Source organism: Elgaria multicarinata, chromosome 19, assembly GCF_023053635.1.
Source record: "Elgaria multicarinata webbii isolate HBS135686 ecotype San Diego chromosome 19, rElgMul1.1.pri, whole genome shotgun sequence".
Classification (NCBI taxonomy): Eukaryota; Metazoa; Chordata; class Lepidosauria; order Squamata; family Anguidae; genus Elgaria; species Elgaria multicarinata.
Window position 1 is genome coordinate 16,008,118 of NC_086189.1, and position 22,664 is coordinate 16,030,781.

At 47.3% G+C, this 22,664-nt stretch overlaps 1 protein-coding gene across 1 annotated transcript in view; it reads right to left on the reverse strand.

Moving 5' to 3' along the window:
* FIBCD1 (fibrinogen C domain containing 1) overlaps window positions 1–22,664 on the reverse strand; it is a 66,811-nt gene that overhangs the window by 31,173 nt on the left and 12,974 nt on the right. The gene's annotated exons all lie outside the window — the stretch shown is intronic.

Consider the following 22,664-nt stretch of genomic DNA (forward strand, 5'->3'; position numbering starts at 1 on the left):
TTGCTCTAAACTCTCCCAGGCTGCCCACACTTCCTGAACGGAAAAGGCCCTATGAGAGGACCATCAGGAAAAACTTCCTGACTGTTAGAGCAGTATGACAATGAAACCAGTTACCTAGGGAGGTTGTGGGCTCTCCCACACTAGAGGCCTTCAAGAGGCAGCTGGACAACCATCTATCAGGGATGCTTTAGGGTGGATTCCTGCATTGAGCAGGGGGTTGGACTCGATGGCCTTGTAGGCCCCTTCCAACTCTACGATTCTATGATTCTATGAATAAAACTCATGATGTCTTCTCCTGGATGGGAAGTGCAGGAAGCTAAGGAGGCTACAGGCCACCAGAGATGTGACTGTACAATGGAAGACAGGACACACACACACACTCCTCAGCCATCTGATAAGTAAGGCAGGCACAAGAACCCTGAACCAAACCCATCAGAATGCCTCTGAAATTTCTTCTCCTTTGAATTCCTTTTTGAAAGCAATTTCTTTTCTATGCAACTGAATGACAGGGGTCGACATTTTTGTAGGAGGAATTTTCGCCACAGCGCTAACACTGCCTTATGCTTCCAGTATCTTGTGTGATAAGAAGGTAGGTGGGTGGGATGGGGTCACAGGAGCTTGGAAGTCCTCGTTTCACGACCTCGTTCGGTGACTTTACATAGACACTTACTTATCTTCTGCATGCTCACGCTAACCCGCAAACATCTCTACCGAATGGAGAGGTGGGCTGTTGTAAGGATGATTACAAGAATAATGCATCTGAAGTAGGTTTTGTTAACATGAAAGGCACTCTGCAAACGCGGAGTATTATTAGTATTGGTATCAATTTGAAAAGCATCCTTAGACGTAACCCCCCGTTATGGGAATAAGAATCACTTAAACAGAGAGGGAAGCAATCGGAGCCCCAGTGAGAGGGAAATAAATATTCCTCTCTCCCACATGAGAAGAGATTCATGTGCAAAAGGCAGTTGGGCACAGTGTGTAGCCTTATTCATGAAAAGGGCAGTAATTTGAATGAGGAGTGTATATGTTTGTGAACCAGAGAGGACTGTATAAGTCATAGTTGTGTTCTCCTCTGCACGGATGCCATTCCGTGAAGTAGAAAATGGTGACAGGCCTGCTGGCACCATCACCTCCATCACATCCCCGTCACTGGCTTCATCAGCGTCCGTGTGCTGGGAACATGGCTCCTGCAGCGGAGAGTTTCTTCCATGAGTAGAGACTCTCCGTACAATTTTAGGGATGTCGGAGGACTTCATCCAGAGGGAAGGGTGGAGTTCACCGAGCTTTCAGCAGCTGCCCTCCTTCGGATTTTGGCTCCCTTCTCCACCAACTTTTCCCGCCGACAGAAAGTTGTGCAAATTGTGGGTGCAATGTATGCAATTTCCAAAGCCCTCTGAAGAGAGACTGAAACAACTGGGCATGTTTAGCCTGGACAAGACAAAGCTGAGGGGAGACATGATAGCACTCTTCAAATACTTCAAAGGTTGTCACACAGAGGAGGGCCAGGATCTCTTCTCAATCATCCCAGAGTGCAGGACATGGAATAACGGGCTCAAGTTAAAGGAAGCCAGATTCCGGCTGGACATCAGGAAAAACTTCCTGACTGTTAGAGCAGTATGACAATGGAACCAGTTACCTAGGGAGGTGGTGGGCTCTCCCACACTAGAGGCCTTCAAGAGGCAGCTGGACAAGCATCTGTCGGGGATGCTTTAGGGTGGATTCCTGCATTGAGCAGGGGGTTGGACTCGATGGCCTTGTAGGCCCCTTCCAACTCTGCTATTCTATGATTCTATCTTGTATCAACGCTTGCATTAAGAGTCCCTTTCGGCCCCAATGGGTGAAGGAGGGGGCAATGGTGGTGTGGGGAGGACTACTGCATTTCCCCCAAGGCTGGGGAAATTGAGCATTTCTTCCCCCCCCCCCCGGTGGATTTTCCACCCACCCCTTGTTTATCCTTCCAATGTTGTAACATCAGTCTTTTAGCCATCAAAAGGGGGCGGAGAATCCATTTACGCTGTTAACTTCCATGAAGCCGGTAAATCATTTAAAAGAGTGTGTATATATCAGTGAATATTAAAGACACAAAACTTACCTGTGTCATAACACACCCACCCCACCAAAAAAGAAACAACTGTTGCACATTGCCCAAACTTATGTTTAAAAGAAGCAATAGCTGTATTGCTTCACCAGCAATTCGCTGAAATATTTATTCATATTTATTTTTTACATTTAAATCCTGCCTTTTTTCCTCCTTAAGGAACCCAAGGCGGCACACATAATCCTCCTCTCCATTTTATCCTCACAACAACAACCCTGTGAGGTGGGTTGGGCTGAGGGTCTTTGACTGGCCCAAAGTCGCCCAGTGAGCTTCCGAGTGGGCTGAGTGGGGATTAGAACCCAGATCTCCCGACTTCCGGTCCGACCCTGTATCCACTACACCATGCCGGCAATCTTTTATTAAAGAGACTCTGCAGTGTCCAATAGACATGAAATGGTTTGGCTGAATAAGACGCAGCCTAAGATCTGTAGATATGACAGGTAGATGCCCACAGTGTTATCTCAAATCCCCCAGTGTGACCATAGATCTAAAAGGTCTGGAGACCTTTGCCACACATGGGAGACAGAAGGGATGGACACGGTGGCATGACAGAGGGACATCATCCGTGAACAGGGCTACTGAAATAGCACATCCCTCCTCAATCGGGTATTATATTTCGGCCCTATGATTTGGTGGGTTCTCCACCGGAATGCAGCAAAGCCCACAACGATCCGGATTCGGGTTTTTATTGCCGCTTGTTCCTCTACAACCTCTCTTTGCTCACCTTAAGCTATACTATTACAAGTCCCCCTTTAAAAGGAAAAATTAATAACGTAATATTAAGATGGAGCACCTGTCAAAGAACCACAAGGGATACATCTGACAAAGTTGGGCTGCGGGCCAAACAACACATTACACTCAACGTATGTAATTGAATCTCAGTGGTCGTTCTGGAAAAGGGAAAAAAGAAACCACAGCTTCTGAGGGGGTCGATGAGTGAGGAAAAGGCAAGCGAGGGGGTTTAACGTTTTCCCTATACCAGTAGCTTCACCCCACTCCCAGCCTCTGGGACTGGATGACTGGTGTGATCCAGCACTGCTCTCTGCCAATTTTAGCTTTTCTCCATCTTGAGATGACATGGAGTTTGCTGCCCCTCAGTACAGAGAATGGGACTCAGCTGTAGGGATTTACGGCGTGGAGGAATCTGGCCTCCTTGGGGGCTCGCCAGCACCTCTGGCTTGACTTGCATTCTGGCCATAAAGAATTTTTTTCTGGCCATAAAGAAAAATCTGTGCAAATTCCAGTCACAATTGGCGTAATTTGCGCAAATGGCAGCTGATTTTTTGCCAACCCATGCAAATTACTGTTGAAATTTGCGCAAAAGATGCAGTGTGTGCAAATGGCTGTTTACGGGGGGCAGGGGGAGACCTGGGGAATCTGCAAGCTGGCCTGACTCGATGCAAGCACGTCGGGCCAGCTCATAAGGAGGCGAGCCGAAGTCTGTCTAGCCAGAGACAAGTTCTGAAGCGCAAGCCTACCGATCCGGGTCGAAGAACCAAACAGAGGGTGCTGGTGTCAAGGAGCCAAGAGCAAGCGAAGGTCAAGTCCAGTCCTATGTCAAGAGCCAAGTCAGTCGTCCAAAATGCCAGGGATAAACGTTCAAGCGGAGTCAATCAAGCCAGTCCAGGACAGGAATCCAAAGTCACGGTCAAGAGGCAAGGCGTGGGGCACAGTAGCAACCGGAGGAACGAAAGGTGTTTGCTACACTGGACCAGCGGTCAGATTTCCCCTTTTCAAGCCCTGCCAGCTTGACCCCCCCCCAGCTCCTCCACCCTTTGACCCAACCCCCTACTACAGCTCATCGTCTTTTCCCTGCCTGTTCTGCAGGCGCATACTTCGCCCGACCCCCCTGCATTTGTTCTGCCCTTTTCCTATGTCTCCTTTCGCGGGGGCTGGGTGGTCGAACCACCTCCGTCTCTGACTCAGCCTCAGGAGAGACAGGCAGAGGAAGCGACTGACTGGCCCGTGGCTCCTCACCGGGACCTGCATCCTCCTCCATTGCACGACTCCCTTCCAACTGTGCTGGTCCGGCTGTGGGGGAGGAAACACCCTCTACTACTTGTAAGTTTGCCTCCTCCTCATCTGAGGAGGCTTCCTTGGGTGCAATCCTAACACTTAGGCTAAGAGACAGCGACTGGCCCAAAGCCCCCCAGTGAACTTCATGACCGAGGAGAGACGGGCGCCCGGCTCTCCCGAGTCCAACAACACTTTCACCACCCCACCACACGGACGTCTTCACCTTCTTTCTCTTCCCTACCTCCCTGGTCCTAGGCTGCCAGGCTGCCTGAACGAGGTTCTCTCAAGGTGAACAGGGAGACGTTTGGCCCGTGGAGACGATTTTACCAGGCGGTTGGGCAGAAGGTGCAATTGATGAACGGCCCACCCGGGCACCTACTCTATGAAATAATAACCAAGGAGGGTCAAATCACAGATGCACTTCTGTGGCTGGATATATTTTTATTTTTTTTACTATTATTATTTAATGCAACAATAAGCAGCTTGCACTTCCAGAGGGGCAAAAGGCAAGACCCGGTTCCAGTCGGGAGTTTCCTCTGCGGTGGCGCGCAGGTCACCCCGAGCCGCGCTGCAACAGAGGGGTTGGCGAGTCTCATGACTGTTTAATGAGGCTGGCGGTTTTAAGCGTCGAACGTCTACTTTGCTGTACGAATCATGAATCTCTTTCGTTAATAAAGTGCAAAAAAGAGGAACAGGGAGGGAGCGAAGGGTGAAAGTGGAGACAACCTTCTTTCCTTTCCTTTCGGCGCAGTGCATCTTATTTGGAAGTAGCCAAGAAATGCACTCAGGGAAAACAAAACAGCAGCAACAAAAAGGATTCTGGACGTTTTCAGCAGAAGCAGTGATACCTCCATGTTCGGGACGGTCCTTGCACAAGATGTCCACAATGCCACCCCCCCCTCAGTGAGCCTGTGTTCTTCTTCTGCCAGCTGCTCTTCCTCCTCTTCCTCTGATGGGAGTTTGTTCCAGAGGCTTGGGGCCACCACAGAAAAGGCCGTCTCCTACGTGGACACCCACCATCTTGCCTCACAGGCAGGCAAATGAGAAGGGCCTCTCTTTCTGATCTTAGAGTGCGGGCAGGCTGATATGGGTGAAGGAGGTCCTTCAAGTGCCTTGATCCCAAACCTTTTATTTGTTTTATTTATTTATTTATTTTAGCATTTTTATCCCGCCCTTTAGCCAAAAAGGCTCTCAAGGCAGCTTACAAAAATGTTTCTTAAGACAGTCACGGGCATCCCAAAAGGTAACTAGTGGGCCGGCCATGGAAAAAGGATTCTGGGTTCTCCTTGTGAAAATAAAATTTAAAAAAGCAGACTGCACTGCATGTCCAAAGCATGGGAATTGCAGCGAGGGAGAAGTATGACTGACAGCCAAAGCAGTGTTTGATTTACTAGCATATGCACATCTGTCATTCAAATTATCACAGCTGGGACCAGCTGGGCTCACAACTAAAAGAAGCTGTAGTGATGTGACTGTGTAGCCAAATTTGCTGAAGTGCTGAGCTGCGAGCAGAAAGGTCCCCAAACGCAGTTAAAAGGAGGCGACAAATCACTTTGAAGAATGAGCTGTATGCTTTTCAGAATTTATTTCTGAACTTTTATACTTCCCGCGTTATACTCTCACAACAGCCCTGTAAGGAAGGCTAGGTGGAGATAGAGGGTTAACACCCACTGTTAATGTAGGTGGTTAAAACCTCAAGTTCCTTCTCTCTCGAAGATGAAGGACTTCGTTACGACTTTGGGTAAATTCTTGTTAAGAAATCAACTAAAACAAAATTCTCACCCACTTTCACTGCTTTTCTAAATTAATTTAGAGCTGAGCTCCCTCCCATGACTTATTTACAATGCTCAGGATGGACCAGTGAAAAAGAGAGTGCCTCTGAGGTACGTACAGAATGCCTTTTCTTCATCATCACAAAGTGACCGTCGGCGGCACATAGAGGCAGGGCCTCTACGTTGGATACACAGGGGTTCAAACCCCCAACTTTTAAGATCAAAGCACTTTTTAAGATCAAACCGCCCAGAGAGCCCTAGCTATGGAGGCAGTATATAAGTGCAATTAATTAATTAATTAATTAATTAATTAAATAAATAAAATCCTGGATGGACAAATCTACCCATTTCGGTTCCTCCCACAGCCTTGGAGAATGGCAACAAGGGCGAGGGCCTTTTCAGTGGTGGCCCCCCAATTATGGAATGATCTCCTCGATGTGGCTCGCCTGCCGCCAACCTTGTTGTCTTTTTGGCGCCAGGTCAAGACTTTTCTCTTCTCCCAGGCATTTAACAGCAATTATTATTATTATTATTATTATTATTATTATTATTATTATTATTATTATTTATTGCATTTTTATACCGCCCAATAGCCGAAGCTCCCTGGGCAGTTCATAAAAACTAAAACAATTCAAAGTGTAAAACAAACAGTATAAAAACATGAGATAAAATACACATTAAAACGAATTAAAACATACCATACATGATTAAAACATCCTGAAAACATTCTAAAATTTCACTGGATAGGCCTGCTGGAATAGATCAGTCTTTATTGCTTTTTTAAATTCTAAAAGACTATCAAGTTGACGAATCTCCTCCAGCAGGCCATTCCACAGTCTGTGGCAGCAGAAGAGAACATATTTAACAACATATGCTAAGTTTGTTTGTTAATGGACCCCAGAACTGTTGTTGTTAAAAATGGATGCTGTTTTACACTGTTTTTATATTTTTGATGGTTTAAAATTTGTATACTTTTTTTTAATGTTCACTGTTTTAACTTTTGTAAACTGTCCAGAGAGCTTCGGCTATGGGGCAGTATATAAATTTAATGAATTAATTAATTAATTATTTTTTTAAAAATATATATCTCAAATTCTTTTCCTCCCAACTGTGGAGATCTTTGCGAATCGTAATAAATTCTTATCAAAACCAAACTGTGAAACAAAATTCTCACCTACCCCTAGCTGAGAGCGACAAATTTCCCCGTGCCTAGAAATGTTGGGGAGAAGGGTTCTAGCCCAGCTGTCCCCCTGATATGCTTGCTTTCTATATGCGGGGAATTATGTTTAAAACAAAAACCGAAGAAGCATTGAATCGCGAGCAACTCTTGACAGCTGTCCAAAGTGGTACAGCTCAGATACAGGTCAGTCACCTGGGAGAGAAGGAGGAGGCCAGAAGTGTGTGCCTTTGCAAAGAGCTGATTTTCCCGCACAGGTGTGTGATTCAATATCGGCTACATTGGATGCTGGAGAGAAAGCTTAACCGATCAACCTGGAGCACTTTGGACTCTAGAGGCCTGTCCTGATTTTGCTTATGCTGGCTGCTGCATCTCTTTCTTCCAGTTATTTTTTTCCCAGCGAACGGACCCAGCTTCTCACAGGTTGGAAAAGCCTTTCGCTTGATGCAACAAAGCCTTCGAGCAAAGCTAGCCAGCTGTCAGGCTTAGACACATTGACCGGGTTCACAGAACACTCTAACCCACACTCAGTGGTTGGGTGTGGGTTGTCGTAGAACCGTGGGTTTGTTCGTTGAACGTGTTGTCTGAACCCAGGACTTTTTCTTCAGGGTGGCTTGTTGACCATGCAGCATGGCTAATTTTTCTCCAACAACCCACCTTGGGAACCCATGATGGGTTGTTGGGTTGTTCAGGGTGGTTAACAGGCCACACTGCGTAGTTAAGAAGTCGACCCACAGAAAATGTCCTGGGTTCACAAAACACGCTAACCCACGGTTCAACAAACAATCCATGGTTCAACAACAACCCACACTCAACCACTGAGTGTGGGATAGTGTGTTGTGTCAACCGCCCCATTGTGCCCACCCTGTCTGAGCGAAGGCACACCTGCTGGCACCCCTAGGCCTGGTGGACACCTCTCCCTCCATGAGGAGGGGTCTGTCCACTTCATTTTCCTGAGCAGGACAGAGGGGGATATCCCATAACTCTGTCCCTTGGCCTACTAACATCCCCTGGGTGAAAAGGGGTGAGAGCAAGGGAGGGAGGCAAACCCCGGAGGGCTGGATTATTAGACCAGATTTGGCTTGCAGGTCTGACGTTCCCCACGCCTGCTATAACCTATCTGCCTTGTATCAACTCATCCTGTTGGCCCATGGGAAGCTATGTCATATTTCCTTTCCTTTCTTGGGAAATACACAAGCAGAACATTGATGGAAAGCAAGCAAGCTCATATAAACAGGGCAGCAGGACCGCAGAGAGAGAAAACAGAGCTCAGGCTCCCTGTCCAAAAATCAAACCCCCAAACAGTCTGTTTTACACACACAGGCGAGTTACTCTTCCAGGAAACAATTTACAGGCATTAATAAACCTTCCTGTTATGGCCCCTGACTCCTAATCCACTGTGAGCGAGTTGGAGAAAATCACAACAATCTACTTCCAAACTGGAGAGAAAATGGCCCGGCGGTTTGCCAAAATCACAGAGAATTGGCTTTTCAATGCGCCGTACAGGATTTCTGCCAGGGGACCCAAGGTGCAGGAAGACTGGGGGATAGAAGGGTTTAAAAATGGCGCCACCATGGCCCGACTCAGCCAAGCGAGTGGAACGCCGTCTCCCAACTTCGTGGAGTCACATGTTTTGGACCACAGCTCCCAGGACACCTGACAGTTGGCCGTGTTAGCCGGGCAGATGGGAGCTGAAGTCCAAATCATCTGGAGCGCACCAAGTTGGCGGAAGGCTGAAGCAGAGGATCCTAGCAGCATCAAAGGCTGGCTTGCTTTCAAGTGTAAGGACGCAAGAAGAGCCCTGCTAGATCAGAGCCCAACATCCTGTTTCAACAGTAGCCCAGGAAACCCACGAGCGGGGCACAAGGAGAACAGTCCTCTCTTGACGTTTGCTCCTTACAGCTGGTATTCAGAAGTCTTTCTCAGAGGCACTCTGGGATGGAGGCAGGGAGGGTATGAAGAAAAGTCCGATGGATCATAGCAGGCTGCTTCAGAGGACGAGGACCAAGAGGTGGAAATCGCAGAGAAGCAAATTTGGGACAGACATTGGGAGAACCTTCAGCTTGACCAAAGATCAATGCAAACTGCTAGAACTGGTTTGTTGATGTGGATTGATGCAGCTGCTTGCAACTTTGGATCCTCCTTGGGGAGGTGGCGATGGGGGACTGTCATGACGAGCGCCTGCACTTCCAAACGGACCACCACACCACTGTTGAGGAGGCGGGCAAATGGGCAATATCTCAGATTCTTCGCATTCTCCGAACATCGTTTTGACGCTCCTCTCCTGCCCGATTCCTCTTCGGGTTTGCCATCACAGCTCGCTCTGCTCAGACGGGGGAAACGACGTGCCTTCTGCGGGACTTTTAAGCTGGCTGTTCCGCACTTCCTTTCTCCTCCTGTAGACTCTCCTCTGCCCGAATTCCACTCCTGGCTGCTTTCCACGCTGTTGCGTTCAGCGCCCTGCTCCTTTACTGCCGCCCGCCTACTTTCCATTACACCTGCACAACGGAGGCTATGATTTTCTCCTGACCTCAGACGCAGCTGTCAGAAGGGATTGAGGCCTTGCGAGGGGGATGTACTGCATATTCAAAGAGACAAAAGGCTACTTTTCTCCAGGGGTGGGGGGGGGGTGGAAAGAGAGAAGAGAGGAGAGAGAGAGAGAGGAATTGTGCTGCCTTGGCAAAGTTTTCCCTCCCCCACCAGGGCCATTCCCCCACCTGCCCCGTCTTCGCTTCTCTGTGCGTGTGAATCTGGATTGACATCTTCCTTCAAGCATCCTTCATTCCTGCCCCTGCAGCCATTTGCATTAAGGTGACTTCAGCAACAATCCAGGCAGGCAGGTAGGCAGGGCAGAAGACGTCGCTCCCCTGGAGCTCCTGCCCCCTCGGCTCGGAAGTTATGCCCTCGTTATTGGGAGCGCGGCACAGAAAAGGGGTGCGGCACGATGGCTTGGAGGGGAGCAAAGTGTCTGGCCAGGGGTCCTCTGGCAAACCCAGCTGATGGGAAGGCGGTGGTCCTCACGGATCACCTTCAAGCAGCCTGGGAGAGGACGCTGCGTTGCCATCTTTGCACGCACTCAAACACAAGGCATCGAAGTCGGTGAGGGAGGCTTCTGCGGAGTTAAACGAGTGAGCTCAGGGCTTATAACCATACATTCAGATTCATGGTGGAAGGCAGGATTCGACCCATGTCATGGTGTGTGTGTGTGTGTGTGTGTGTGTGTGTGTGTGTGTGTAGCTGATGGCAGATTTCTCCAGAAGCAAAATTGCAAGGTAGATGATTTGGACAAACAGGTAATCAGCAATCGGCAACTGTATCAGGGACGGTGTCGAGAGTCGGCGTGCCTGGGCCCCGGCTGAGGGCCCACATCCCAGCAGGGGCCCACCTACATCTACAGCCTCCTGAAGCTGTTCCTCCTCTTTGCTATGGCAACCTGCTTGTTCACCTGCCTCTTGCTCTGGTGCTGAGGAGAAGGAGCAGGAGATGCCACAGCCTCCTTGCTCTCTGGCTCTCAGCCTGTCAAGCAAGTGAGTGGTGGCCTTGATAAGGAAGAGGAGGAAGAGGAAGAGCAGCCAGTGACCATGGTGATGAGACGGTAGACTCACTGAGGGAGGGGGGCTGTTGGGCATGTCTTGCCCAAGCCCCCCACCCTGGAAAAAAAAAACTGGAGCTGGAACTGACCCTCATGCATAGGGTGACCCTATGGAAAGGAGGACAGGGCTCCTGTATCTTTCACAGTTGTATAGAAAAGGGAATATCGGCAGGTGTCATTTGTAGGCATGCAGCACTGGATGAAATTCTAGCTAGACCAGAGTGACCAGATACAAATGAGGGCAGGGCTCCTGCAGCTTTAACTGCTGTGATGAAGAGGGAGTTTCCCCAGGTGCTGCATGCATATAGACGACACCTGCTGAAATCCCCATGTCTATACAACTGTGAAAGATACAGGAGCCCAGTCCTCCTTTCCATAGGGTCACCCTACTCATGCAGCTGCCAGGAGCTCTATACTGAGGCCAGGCCCCTGGCTGCCAATACCTGACCCCCACACAGGGCAGATGGGTCTCCAAGCTGCCATTTTAATTTTCCACCATTCCGCCAACCAAGTGTCGTTCCGGGATATTGTGGGGGAATTTAAATGGCTGCCCATTTAGAAGCCGCCATTTTGATTTCCCACAATGCACCAGAGTGATGCCACGTATGGGAAACTGTGGGACATTAAGGCTGCTGCCAAGCACTGCTGTTGCCGGGCAACCCCTCAAGCAGGGGCCTGCTGACCAATGCCAGCAGCAAGGCTTTGTGGGACCTTGGGCAATGGCCCCCTTTGACAAAATCTCTCACCACAATGGCCACCAACTTGTCTTCCTCTTTCTCCTCATGGCTCCCACTTTCTTACTCCTCCTTCTCACCACCAGGGATGGGCGAACAAGCGAGATTTGTGTGGGCCCCAATTTTCCGAGCGCCAACTTCATGCTCATCCCTTTGATTTCTGCGTCACGCAAACAGGAAAATGAAGCAAATCAAAGGCGTTTGGACAGGGAAATCACACATATTGGGGAGCCCTGCCATAGAATTGCTTTAGATATATGTTGCTGTGTGTGCTATCCGATTCATGCCCTTATGGGAATGGTTTTATACTTTACATCATGTATTTTAACGGTGTTTGGTTTCTGCGTACCGCCCAGAGACCTTCAACTGTGGGGCGATGTAGAAATGTAATAAATGAAATTAAGCAGAACTCACTAGGAGCCATAATCTCCGATTAATGCTTCACTGGGCTCCTAAGGAATACATGTGATAGAAATAAATAAATACTTCAAAGAGGAGCAATGAGGAGGCTCACCCACGGAGGTTACTAGGGTGTCAATTTTTGGGTGTCCAGTTTTTTGGAACAAATACAGTGAATATGTACAACTGATCAGAAAGTGTGACCTTACTGGTGCCTAAGTTCCTAAGAAGAACCACACTGGATCAGACCAAGGGTCCATCTAGTCCAGTACTCTGTTCACGCAGTGGTTGACGAACTGTTGCAACCAGGAACCCACAAGCAGGACAGTGGTGCAACAGCACCCTCCCACCCATGTTCCCCAGCAACTGGTGCACACAGGCTTACTGCCTCCGCTGTTGGAGGTTGCACATTAGGGCTAGTAGCAGCCCTGGCTAGCCTTCTCCTCCTCCTTTAAAAAGGAGGGTGGTGGATTGTTCTTTCGGGAAGTTGCCAGAGTTTGCTGCCTCCATGTCTTTGCTGAAGGTCTTTGACATCTCTGGAGGGTCTTTAAGCAGTTACGTAATAAGCAAAAAATAAGCAACAGCCGGAGCTGAAACACATTCCCCCTACCACCACCGTCAAGGGGGGCAGAGAGTGGGTGCCAAGATTTATATGATCTCGGAATCTTGCATTTTTGTCTTCTCTCTCTGGAGAGGGCTGCAGGATTGGTGCAACGCTTCATTATTTAGGGTGAGGCCGTTTCCTCTAAAAAAAGGAAGAACACCAATTTAAGGGCTGATTCATCTGTCAATTTCAGTTTCTCCCAGTTCCTCATCCCCCTCCCTCCCCCCCGGTCTTCAGTTCGGTTTGTTCTGAACCTTTAGAATTTCTCCCATCATAAATTGGGTTGGTTTCTTGTTTAAAGTTTGCATGAAAATTCATGAGCGTTTTTTGCACACATTTCTCATAGCATCCGCATTTATTTATTTTTATTTATTTATTGGGTTTCCAGCTCTCTGTAGCGTTTGGTAGGGCAAATTGTGTCGGGCTATGAATGAAGATGAGGAATACGAAAAATGACGTTGTGCTAATTAGGAAGCTGTTCCCAGGCAGAGCAAGGAGAATTTGAATTGTGTTGTGCAGACATTTATCTGGGATGATCCCCATGTCCAGAGAGCAGCGAAGTGGGCTGGCTGGCATGTTCCTCTTTGATTCAATTTCGATGTAAATGAACTGATAATAGAACTGTAGCGTCCGGCTTATTTTCCCTCAGCTGAAGACACATATCCTGCCCATATTACTGTAGGCAGACTATACACTAATGTTATCGAGTACACAAATTGGGCCAAGATGTTTATTAAGAGATTACGGGGCAGCCTGCCAAAAAGAATGGTTAAGTGTAAATTATATCAAGACTAAAGGGTGGATGTTTGAAAGACGTCCTCCATGGCGTAAATAGATTCCTGGCGATCAAGAAATTGAACAAGTCAAGAATCTCTCTCTCTCTCTCTCTCTCCTCCCCCTCCCCTCTTTATACTGCCTGGGGGTCTGTTTGTTTTTGGAGAAAACAACAAATGGTATAACTTGCACAGCAGTAACCAAGCTCAAAGCCACCAGACCTTCAACATGCAGTTTTGGGATTCATAAAAGCTGCAGGGGGGAACCGAGGCTCAGTACCGTTTTCTTCAACTGATGTATGGGGCAGAATTGTCCGGACTGCTGGATGTAGATCAGAGATGGGCAGATTGCAGGTTTATCAGATCTTTTCCTTTCCTTTTTTTTTTTTTTACTAGCACCCTGAAATCCATCAACCGTAGCCAGATACAAAAGGCATACGCTTAGAATGAAAGACCAGAGTGCCTCTGAGCATGTGTGGTGTATTCCTTCAGGACAAAATGCTTGCATCCTGCTTGCTAGCACCCCTAGGCATAGTGCACCCCTATAGCCCTCTGAGGGAGGGGGCTGCCCCCTATGGGGGCTGCCCTGTAGCAGAGGAGAGAAGGCAGGCCTAAAACTCTGCCTCTCAGCCTGCTCATCTCCCCTGGTTTTGAAGCGTTGGTTAGGGAAGCCTGCCCCTAGTGGCTGAAGATGTTACTGCAGGCTTCGACCGCATAGACACATGTACATCAATTTAAATTAATTTATGTGTTTTTAAAACAAAATAATCCAGAAATGAATGCTCCTAGGATTCCTGTTAGTATGCATGCCCAGCTTCAGATGTCTAGGCATGTTTATCCTGGAGAAGAGAAGATTGAGGGGAGACATGATGGCACTCTTCAAATACTTAAAAGGTTGTCCCACAGAGGAGGGCCAGGATCTCTTCTCGATCATCCCAGAGTGCAGGACACGGAATAATGGTCTCAAGTGACAGGAAGCCAGATTCCGGCTGAACATCAGGAAAAACTTCCTGACTGTTAGAGCAGTAGGACAATGGAACCAATGACCTAGGGAGGTGGTGGCCTCTCCCACACTAGAGGCCTTCAAGAGGCAGCTGGACAACCATCTGTCAGGGATGCTTTAAGGTGGATTCCTGCATTGAGCAGGAGGTTGGACTCGATGGCCTTCTAGGCCCCTTCCAACTCTACAGTTCTATGATCTTATGATTCTATGACCTAGGGAGGTGTTGGGCACAAGCCTTCACAGAAAAAAGGGGGGTTTGAGGTTGGGTCCAGAAGGAATATAATCACATCATCTCCGCTTCAGTTTACTGACTTCATTTTTTATACATTTATTAGTCATGACTTCTTTCACTGAAAGCACGCAGGCGATCCTATGATCACATGCGAATCAACAATATTTTAGAAATCCCATTAAAGCAAATCAATAGGAAGCAACCTGTACTAAAACACTGCCAGTAAAAACAAGTGCGGGATTTACAGACGCAGCAGCTGAGGGCAAAACTCTCTAAAACAAGTATTTATCTCCTGACAGAAGAGAGAGAGAGAGAGAAGAGGAGGAGGAGGAGGAGGAGGAGGAGGAGGATCTGTGAACCCATCCTATTATTATTATTATTATTATTTATTTATTTATTTATTTATTTATTTATATAGCACCATCAATGTACATGGTGCTGTACATTGGTTACAGCCTGGGTTTCAGTTCAGAAGCTGTCCAAGGTGCTGAACCTACCCGCAAAATAGGTTCATCACCTGGGTTCAGTGAAGGCAGGCATCTCACCCTCTGATGATAGGGGTTCCAAAGGCGTGGTATACCAAATGCACAGCAGCAGCCTAGGCATGGGTCGCATCCAGATTGGTGCTGGATCAGCTGATGGAAGCGAACTCCCCACCCTCTCCTTCCCATGGCAGCTCCTCCAGCCTTCTGAAATGATTACACAGAGCCCTAAAAATTAGGCAGAGGGACCTTCTGCAATCGGAGCCCTTCTCGGCATGGGAAGTCCCTTCTTTCAGAAGTGGGATCTAGGATCCAACCTGACATCCTAGGAAAATATTAAAAGCCTTCACTGCAAAGAAAGCTTGTTTCTCAGAGAGGGAGAGAGAGTTACCCCAATAACAGTTCTAGTAAGGGCACAAAAGGACGGATGTGCAATTAATTTTGTTGTTTGTTTTGCTAGCTGTATGAAAATGCTCTGGGCATCTTTCAATTTTCTTTTGCTTGAAAAGCAACCCACAAGTTCATTCCAAGTTTGGCTTTTGTAAAAGCGAGAGCAACCCACAACGAAGTCTTGTATTGCTTAGGCGTGCTGTTGTGGGATATTCCATTCCGTTTTGCTCCCAGAGTCTAGAACCCGGGGTCATCCCATGAAGTTGTTTTGGTGGAAGATTCAGGGGCGATAAAAGGAAATATTTCATCACACAGTGCAGAGTTAAACGATGAAATTCACTACCACAAGATGTGGCAATGGCCACCAATTTGAATGGCTTTAAAAGGGGGTTGGACAAATTCCTGGAGGAGGAGGCCATCCATGGCTACTAGTCCTGATGGCTATGTGCTACTTCCAGTAATTAAGGACAATGTGACTATGTACACCAGAGGCAATAAGACTGTGTGCAATGGCTGCTGGGGAATATGGGCAGGAGGGTGCTGTTGCACTCATGTCCTGCTTGTAGGTCAACAGCTGGCTGGCCACTGGGTGAGCAGAGTGCTGGACTAGATGGACCTTGCATCTGATCCAGCAGGGCTCTTAGAATCATAGAATAGTAGAGTTGGAAGGGGCCTCTAAGGCCATCGAGTCCAATCCCCTGCTCAATGCAAGAATCTACCTTAAAGCATCCCTGACAAACGGTTGTCCAGCTGCCTCTTGAAGGCCTCTAGTGTGGGAGAGCCCACTACCTCCCTAGGTCATTGATTCCATTGTCATACTGCTTTAACAATCAGGATGTTTTTCCTGCTGTCCAGCCGGAATCTCGCTTCCTGTAACTTAGCCCATTATTCCGTGTCCTGCACTCTGGGAGGATCGGGAAGAGGTCTTATGCTCCCTCAATTTTCCATTTTATTTTTCCAATTGAAACTTATAGTTCCCTGGCTACTGATCATACCCAACCCTCACAGAGGGGTGACCCTATTTTTTTTTTTTAACAATTTGCTCTTCTGGAAGTCTTGGGGTGCCTTTGAGCATACTGATACCTCCTCCTTGCTCAAAGCCAGCCCCACCTTTCGAAAGGCCCTTCGGCAAGACACCCTGCACAGCCTGTCTTCCGTCAGTGAATCTATCTTCTCACCCCATTGTCATCAACTGTTCCTCCTCCTCCTCTTCCTCCTCTTCCCCATCATTGCTTGGGAGACAGAGAGCCATGGAGCAAGGGAGGCCATGGCACCTCCTTCTCACCACCCCCGTCGTCTGGGCCAGGGTGAGAGGCAGGCAAACAAGCAGGTTGCCATGGTGAAGAGGAGGAGCAACCCTAGGGGGCTTTTATCAGTGGGCCCCTGTGGGGGTGGGCCCTTGACAGGTGCCCCACCGTTCCAACCCATCACGCCAGCCCTGCTCTTGTTTAATTGTCCCTGTACGTACTTCAGTCTTGTCACGCGCCACCTGAGTTTGCTGCTAGAATGGCCAGAAACTGATGCCGCTGGCCATTTAAACCCCAAAATGATAAGTTTGGAAATCCGAGTGCTTTTCCTTCAAAACCTTGCAATTCCTAGTGAGAAAATGCTGGCGGTGCGGGATGGTGGGGGCAGGGAATTGAAAGGAAATAAGAAATGAAAGACGGTGGGGGAAATGCCGCTGTCACAACGGCTGTTCAACCCTTTCTAAAACCCACCTCTAACAGGCCGACAAAGCAACGTGGCTCTGAACTTCTGCTTGTTACACAGAAATATTGGGTTAGGTGAGCCGCAGCCAGTGTGAAATGAGAGCTGTTATTTTTCACCTCTCCCCCCTGCCTACATCGCCGCCGCGGTAAGGATCAGAGCGTCGTGTTCTGACTGACAGATCACATTTCGGGGAATGAAAGGAACCGCGAGAAGAAAGCCGCCGTCTTCGCCCGGGGAACGGACGCGAAAGAACGAAGGAGCCTGTCTCACCAAAGGGGGGAACGCAGATGAGAATTCGATACAAGCGCCTAGTCAGATCCTCCGAGCATCCTGTGAACGCAGCGGCCGGGAGGAGGGAAGGAGCAGCGGCTCAAGGCAAATGACGGGCACTTTTTTTTCGATCGGGGAGGCCGAGGGAGAAAGCAGGCGCAGAGACGGTGGCTGGGACATTTTTAGATCATTCGGGGCTGTGTCCTGACCCCGAGCACCCCCCGAGGACAGGAAGAGGATAGTAAAACTCCACACGCAAATTTCAGACTCTGTTCTCCATGCCCTTGAATCCAAATAACCCTGCAAACCATCTCTGATTTATATATATATATATATATATATATATATATATATATATATATATAATAGTTATTTACTAGCAAAGGGACCTCGTTTCACACAGTTCAAATTGTTCTTAGTTTTCAAGGAAACATACCCAGATGTCAATGTGCCTGCCTGAGCTAAGTGAAGCCACACACCCTTGTACCCTTAGGCATGGCTCCTGCATCCTTATATCTCCCTGAAGGAGGGGTCTGTCTGCTCCATTCTCTGGGGGGGGGTACCTCCTGGCAGAGGGGAGGGGGAAGCCTTATAACTCTGTCTCTCAGCCTGCACATCTCCCTGGGTTTCAGAGTCTATGGATTGCAAAGTAATGTGCTATTTAGAGAAGCCTGCCCCTAGTGGCTGAAGGTGTTACTGCAGACTTCAACCGCACAGACACATTTCAATTAATTAAAAGTCCTTAATGTGCGTCAGAAACAAAATAACACCAATGTGCACACTCCTAGGGACCCCCCCTCCTAGTAAGCATTTCAAGTCCAGGCAAATTGGTCCCACAGTCTTGGAGCTGTGGTGCTGACAAACATGTATTGTAGTAGGTAGGAATGCACAAGAATTTCGTTTTTGCTCACACAACGTGAGCATTTGTGAAAAGCTACCCCTGCTGCAAAATGTTTCTCCCCTCCATGTTTCAGTGATAGTTTGGTGGCTGCAAGACAGAGTTCAAACGGTCGCACGGTCAGCGTCATGGGAGGAAACATGGACATCACATTGAATTTGACTTAAAGACAGGATGGATAAAAATCAATGATATTTTTTTTTAAAGAAAATGATTTTTTTTAAAAAAAAATCAGATTTTTTTAATTTAAATTAGATTTTTTAAATAAAATGCTTTTTGAGGAAAAATCTATCTAAAGATAGTTTTCTATTTAAGATACATTATAGTCCAAAGGTTATTCATCATAAAATAAGGATTAGTTTTTAATTTTGTAGCATGAGGCTGTATATTCATGCAATGTTTACATTTTTGGGGTAAATGAATTCTATTAATCCATTCACAATGTCATGCTCTTCCAGAGGTTTCTGTAAGATTATTGGGCATTTTTCTCCATCTAGAAGGTATTATCACAGCTGCTTGGTTTTACAGTTCTCAAAACTGTGAATTTGTGTCTGCAGAGATCACAGTCCCATTGTGCCTTTGCAAATCTATGTACACAGAATCAACCCCTTTACCTCTTAAGTGCTAAGTTTCAAAAAATGCAAGTGCACTTTTTGGGGAGGGGAGAGTCACATGATTAAATCAATTCTGAGTAGTGATTTAAATCATGATTTAAATCATGATTTAAATCAAATTGCTTTAAATCAAATCCACTGTGCTTAAAGATTCTGTAATACAATTTGTAAACATTTCTCCACTCACATACACACACACACCCGCTTTATTTATGCCTGGTTCTAGCTAATGCTTCATTTGATTTGAGCAAAGGCCTGGGAGCAAAAACCACAAACATTTTACAGGACCACAAGTAGCCAACAGGCAAATGCAAGCCTCGAAAAGACAGCTGTGGTGTGCATGAAAGCAAGCGGAGGTTCAGGCTGTGTAGCTAATGAAGAGAGAGCGTAGGGACGTCCACCACTGGGAAATCCAGTCCTTTTTTTTTAGGCTCAGCGGAGCTCCACGGCATGTATGGCTCAATTTGCATTTGTGAGCCGAGCATCGGGCTTTTCCTCCAAATTCCTGAAGCTTTTCTGCAGTTTGCGCAAATTCCAGAGCAACTTGCGCAAATTCGGCCGTCATTTGCGCAGATTGCTCAGAAATGTGCGCGAAATGCAGGACCTATGGCAGAAAATGCACGAAACGCCTGGAAAATCTGCAAACTGGCCCAAATCTAGGAAAACTCATCAAACTCCAACCCCCCCAAGTGGATTTTTCCAGTATCCCTAATGGAGCACGTGGGATCTATAACCAGAGATGTGAACCGTGCATCCAGTGTTGTCTTGTGGTCAAGGAGCCTATTCACTCAAAGAGTCACTAGGGTGACCCTCAGTCTTTTCATGAGCTTTAACGAACTTTCACCAGGGTGATGCCCTTACTGGAATGAGACATTCCTTGGTTCACCCCAACCATTGGGAGGTGAGAGAAATTGGCAGTGGATTCAAATGAATTTTTATTTCTATGAATTTACCTTATCCAGGCCACAGCTAACACCATTCAAGGTGATTCTCTCTCTCGCCACCTTCAGAACATCTCTAAGCATCTACTACAGCAGACTTTGGCAGTAACAAAAACCAAGGCCTCAAGCCTAGTCAAATACATTGCCACACAAAGGCCACAGCTAGACCTAAGGTTTATCCTGAGATCATCCAGGGTTCGCCCCTGCCTGAGCACTGGATCCCCTGTGTGTCACCTAGATGAACAGGTTTGACCCCTGGACGATCCAGGGATAAACCTTAAGTCTAGCTATGGCCAAAGTAAACATTACACCACCACCTCACTTGAGGGAATGGTATTAAAGGCAAAACTGAAGTACTTTGGCCACATAATGAGAAGACAGGATACCCTGGAGAAGAGGCTGATGCTAGGGAAAGTGGAAGGCAAAAGGAAGAGGGGCAAGATGGAGGGATGATATCCTGCAGGTGACAGATTTGACCTTGGGTGAGCTAGGGGCGGCAACGGCCGACAGAAAGCTCTGGCGTGGGCTGGTCCATGAAGTCACGAAGAGTCGGAAGCGACTGAACGAATAAACAACAACAAACCACCACCACAACAACGTTATCTACTGGCCATTTCTTCACACCCAATTTATTGGTGTGGTGCAGGAGGGATCCTTGATACTTACGTTGCCCTGGGACTGGAGAACAGAAAAGTCTGCTCCAGTATCTTCCAGGGTCCACTGGGACGCTGGACCGTCTGCTTTCCAGGAATAAGATCGAGCCAAGGGGGAGACCATCCTGACCCATCCATCAGCCAGAGAAGGAGCAGTTGCCAGGAGCTCACTTCACCCTGCCAGAAGGACCACTTGGCTCCCACTGATAGTTGTCTTGGGATTGCAGAAAGAAGGGGGGGAAACATTCTGGTCCCATCTGTTGGCCAAATAGCCACCGATTGCTATTCAAGTAAGAATATCTACAAGGAAACACCAACTGACGTGCATTTAAATGCCCACTTATAGTTCACCAGCTTGTTCTGGACCTGAAATTGTATCCTTCTCCTGTTTTCTTTTCTTTCTTTCCTTTGTGCGTCTTCTCTTTTTAGCTTGTAAGCCTAATGGCAGGCCCTCTCTCCCTCTCTCTCTTTTTATTGATGCGAGCCACGTTGGAAGACAATAATTGTCTGCAAAGCAGGATAAAGATGCAGTAAATAAATAAAGTCGAAATAAAGGATGTGGGTCTGTCCCTGAATCATTCTTCTTATTTATTAAATTTATGTGTTGCTTTCCACCACACAAGGCAGCCTCGAAGCGACTCACGCAAATCCATCCATAATTTATCCTGCAAATCCATAATAATACGTCACAAACAGAAGACCCAAACGCCACCCACAGTTCCTAAAGGAAGTACATAAATATGCATCACTGGGACACCATGATCACGGAATACCGAGAACCGACGACAAAACTAAATAAACACCATTGCCTCTTTTGGGATGGACATGTGCCTTAGATTCAATCTTGTCCTAGGAACGTCAGTCTGTTTTGCAGATGCCCATGGATGAACGACATCCTTGCAGTGTGGGGCTTGTCAGATGGCCACCGGCGTTGGCTCCTTTGATGCCTCGGGGTAGCTAAGAGATTTGCATAACAGCACTGGAAAGGTAGCCATTTGATGGACTGAAGATTTAATAGCATTGCCTATTCTTAAATATGACACCTTTGGCAGACTTCAGCACAGGTGCACACATTTGAAGGATCTGGTCAGTATACATAGAAATATTTGCTGAGACCTTCTGCAAATCTCACCTTCTGCAAATGTCACCTTATTCAACCATTGATGAATGCATTGTGATTCGTATGGGTAACCTTGACAACCCAATTCTCTATGTCATCCAATAACCACCACCTCTATCCAACCCCACCCCATCCATTCCTAAATTGTTGTATTTTGTTTTAAAACATTGCTGGGTAGGGGAGGAGAGAAATTAGCAGTGAAATCGTTCTTCAAAAAGCTTTTTAAAGATTATTTTGTTCCGTCCATTAAATAATTAAATTAAAATTTAAAATTTAAATAGAAAAGGAGGATTTGGAGTCGGCTATTAATCTCTTAGTGGCAGCAAAAATCTCAATAGCTTCAATTTGGAAAAAGGAAATCGCCTTCCACCTTAACCCCTTCGCCCAACTGGTTTTTCAGGATTTTGGATGTTACAGTAGTGATAAAACTAACATTATCATTATGGAATTCACTACCACAGGATGTGGTGATGGCCACCAATCTGGATGGCTTTAAAAAGGAGTTGGATCAATTCCTGGAGGAGAAGGCTTTCAATGGCTACTAGCCCTGATGGCTATGTGCTACCTCCAGTATCCGAGGCAGTAGGCCGGTGTGCACCAGTTCCTGGGGGACATGGGTGGGAGGGTGCTGTTGCATCATGTCCTGCTTTGTTGGTCCCTGGCCGGATGCTGGTTGGCCAACAGAGTGCTGGACTAGATGGACCCTTGGTCTGATCCAGCACAGCTCTTACGTCCTTATGTTCTCACATTAAAGCAAGGTGAGATCAAACGTTTGAAAATAGCTTTGTTAAAAGACGGAGTGTCCTTGTTGCTTTTTGGAATGACAAATTGGGGGAAAATATCCATCCATCCTTTTTTTCTTTTTACTGATTTGTATCATTTGTTTAAAAAAAATGAAGCTGTCTGAACCCAGGACATTTTTCTCAGGGTGGCTTGTTAACCATGCAATGTTGAGAACCCATGGTTTGTCATTGGGTTGTTCAGGGTAGTTAACAAGCCACGCTGCATGCTTAACAAAATGTCCTGGGTTCAGACAACATGCTAAACCGCAGTCCAACAAACCACAGTTCTACAACAACCTGGCACCCCCTGGTCTTCCTTCTCCCAGTCTCACCACTCTACCATGCAAACCAGTAACATTCGCAGAGTCGATGGGAGCACCTGGCACTGCAGTCTGTTTGAA